Source organism: Ornithorhynchus anatinus, chromosome 11 (genome assembly GCF_004115215.2).
Source record: "Ornithorhynchus anatinus isolate Pmale09 chromosome 11, mOrnAna1.pri.v4, whole genome shotgun sequence".
NCBI classification, from domain to species: Eukaryota; Metazoa; Chordata; class Mammalia; order Monotremata; family Ornithorhynchidae; genus Ornithorhynchus; species Ornithorhynchus anatinus.
The window spans coordinates 48023587-48027470 of record NC_041738.1 but is presented as its reverse complement, the minus strand read 5'-3'; positions in this window follow the sequence as shown (position 1 = coordinate 48027470).

Here is a 3884-nt window from a genome sequence, read left to right as displayed (position 1 = left end):
TACCTATGAAAGGTAAAGAAGATGAAGGAGGCTGAGAGTTCCTTGTGGGCATGGATCGTGTTTTCCAAATCTGTTGTATTGTAGTTTCCCAAGTGCTTGGAACAATATGCTGCACACAGAAAGTGCTCAATAAGTACCACTGATTGAAAGGTGGACCGATTAAATGCTTTATTCAAAGTCCACTGAACAATGAAAAGGACACCTCCTCCAATATGGAGCTTCACCTCTCAGAGTATGCGATTCTTTTCTGTAATGGTATGTGTTTACTATGTGCCAGGCGCTGAACTGAGCTCTGTGGTAGATATAAATTGAAGCACAAAGTTGGATTTGCTCTTTTAGAATTAGGGAAAGCAGCAGTGTGGCTGATTTATCATACAGATACAATGAGACGATAGTTCACCTGCCACATCCAGGGATTTAGAACAGAATATATACCCCCAAATTCTCCCTCGCTTTGAAAGCGCAGCGTGCGTATTTTCCAACTCTATTGTCTCCCAATCCCGCGTTCGGGCCTTTATGCTTTGCGTCCCTCTGGTGGTGCTTTTAACTTTCTCAGAACACTATGACGATATTTAGGCTCAAGCAGCCATACTGACGTCACGGTCCTGTAACCGCTAATTGACGGCTGAGGAAACCATCCCTTCTTGGTCATGTGCCTTTAAGGATTTCCCCTTGTTAATAATGTTGGTAGTTGCTAAGCGCGTACTATGTGCAGAGCACCGTTCTAAGCGCCGGGGTAGATACAGGGTCATCGGGCTGTCCCACGTGGGGCTCACGGTTAATCCCCATTTTACAGATGAGGGAACCGAGGTACAGAGAAGTTAAGTGACCTGGCCACAGCCACACAGCTGACGAGTGGCAGAACCGGGATTCGAACCCATGGACTCTGACTCTCAAGCCCGGGCTCTTTCCACTGAGCCACGCTGCTTCTCACCTTGTTGCACTTGTTACCCACCGTGCCTAGTGCCGTTTTCTCTCGCGGCATCCCGCTCTTCTTAAAACCAAGACGATTTCCAAGATAATCGACATCCTTCTCGTGACTGCTCCCCATTCTCCAACTGTTGTCTTCCAACTATCCGTGTCAAATTCATTCATTCATTCTCTAGTATTTACTGAGCACTTACTATGTGCAGAGCACTGTACTAAGCGCTCGGAATGGACAAGTCGGTAACAGAGAGAGACCGTCCCCGCCCTCTGACGGGCTCACGGTCTCGTCGGGGGAGACGGGCGGACGAGAGCGATGGCGATAAATAGAGTCGAGGGGAAGAACGTCTCATTGAAACAATGGCAAATAAACAGAACCAGGGTGATGTACATCTCATTAAACAAACTAAATAGGGTGATGAAGATACATACGGTCGAGCGGACGGGTACGGCGCCGAGGGGAGGGGACGGGAGAGGGGGAGGAGCGGAGGGAAAGGGGGGAGAAGAGGGTTTAGCTGCGGAGAGGGGAAGTGGGGGGGTGGGGGGTAGAGGGAGCAGAGGGAAAAGGGGAGTTTAAAGTATTTCACCTCATCTTGGAGCAGCTCTTCAAGGATTCGACCGCTGTCCATTCTCTTAACGGATACCACCCAGCGTTGTTTCAGTGTCGATAATCTGATTGCAATCTGATCAATCAATGGTATTGATTGAGTGCTTACCGTAGGCAGAGCACTGTACTGAGCATTTGGGAGAGTACAATGCAACAGAGTTGATAGGCACACTCCCTGCCTGCATTGAACTTGCAGTTTAGAGATGAGATTTCGGTCTAGACCTCATAACAATAATAATAATAATGTTGGTATTCGTTAAGCGCTCACTATGTGCCGAGCACCGTTCTAAGCGCTGGGGTAGACACAGGGGAGTCAGGTCGTCCCACGTGGGGCTCACGGTCTTCATCCCCATTTTACAGATGAGGGAACTGAGGCACAGAGAAGTGAAGTGACTCGCCCACAGTCACACAGCCGACGAGTGGCAGAGCTGGGATTCGAACTCATGAGCCCTGACTCCAGAGCCCGTACTCTTTCCACCGAGCCACGCTGCTTCAATAATGTTGGTATTTGTTAAGCGCTCACTATGTGCAGAGCACTGTTCTAAGCGCTGGGGTAGACACAGGGGAAGCAGGTTGTCCCACGTGGGGCTCACAGTCTTAATCCCCATTTTACAGATGCGGGAACTGAGGCACAGAGAAGTGAAGTGACTCGCCCACAGTCACACAGCCGTCGAGTGGCAGAGCTGGGATTCGAACTCATGAGCCCTGACTCCAGAGCCCGTGCTCTTTCCACCGCGCCACGCTGCTTCATAACGTTGATAATGTTGGTATTCCTTAAGCGCTTACTCTGGGCCGAGCACTGTTCTAAGCGCTGGGGGAGACACAGGGTCATCAGGTCGTCCCACGCGAGGCTCACGGTTAATCCCCATTTTACAGACGAGGGAACTGAGGCCCAGAGAAGCGAAGGGACTCGCCCACAGTCACACAGCTGACGAGTGGCAGAGCCGGGAGTCGAACTCATGACCTGTGACTCCGAAGCCCGGGCTCTTTCCACTGAGCCACGCTGCTTCCCATAGTCTGTGACCCTGCCTCATCTCTTGAAGTTAAGTATTGGTGGCTCCGCCCAGAAAGTCAAACGTGGCTTCTGTCTCAGGTCTTGGCCTCCCAACCCTAAAGGAATGAAGACACTGTACTTGTCCTCTGCAACTTGAGTTTCTAATTTTAGGGACCAGTTCTGTCTTTCAGTCTCCCGAAGAACTTAGCCCCTTGATTCGATTAAAAAGTAGTAATAATAATAACATTCATTAGGCACTTTTAAGCTCTGTACTAAACACTGGGGTAGGTGCAAGATGAGACCCAGTCTTTGCCCCCAGACGGCTCACAACCTAAGTAGGAAGGAAGCCAGGTACCGAATCCCCACTGTGCGGACGAGGAAACTGAGGTGCGGAGAAGTTAGTTGACTTGCCCAGAGTCATGCAGCGGGTAAGTGGTAGAGTCGGGATTAGACCCCGGGGCCTCTGACTCCAGCCCCATGCCTCTTCCGCTCTAGACCGAAAGCTTGACGTGGACGGGGAAGGTGTCTGTTATATCGTACTGCCCCAAGAGCTTAGCGCAGCGCTCCGCACACAGTAAGCAGTCAATAAGTACGGTTGATTGCCCACTCTTGCTTCTTGTCCTTCCTTGAATCATGAATCATGTGCTTCCCTACTAATAGAATTCAGAGATACCATTTAGTTTCCCATTACTGTTCGTGAGTTGTTGGGTTTGTTTTTTTTTAACGGTATCGGAAGCGGCGTGGCGCAGTGGCTAGAGCACAGGTCCGGGAGTCAGAAGGTCGTGGCTTCTTATCGCGGCTCCGCCACCCGTCCGCTGTGTGGCCCTGGGCGGGTCACTTAACTTCTCTGCGCCTCAGTTCCCTCAACCGTAAAATGAGGTTTGAGACCGTGAGGTCCGTGCGGGACGGGGATTGTCTAAACCGATCTGTTTGGATCCACCCCAGTGCTTAGTACAGTGCCTGGCACGTAGAAAGTGCTTAACAAAAACCAGTATTGTTATCATTATTGTTACTATGTGCCAGGCACTGTACAAGATTCTGCGGTAGTTACTAGTTCATCGGGCTGGACACGGTCTTAATCCCCATTTTACAGATGAGTTAATTGAGGCTCGGAGAAGTTAGGTGACTTGCCCAAGATCAAACGGCAGACGGGTGGTGGAGCTGGGATTAAAGCCCAGGTCCTCTGACCCCCATGTCCTTGCTTTATTGACTAAGCCGTGCCGCTTCAAGTGTAGGGTTGGCGGGTGGAATCTGGGACCCCACCTCAGTCTTCTTCAGCGTAATCGCCAATCCGTAGTGTTCTGCGGATCGCGGCACAGTTCGTGATTATTGGCAGTGCGGGTGCTTCCAGAGCACGAC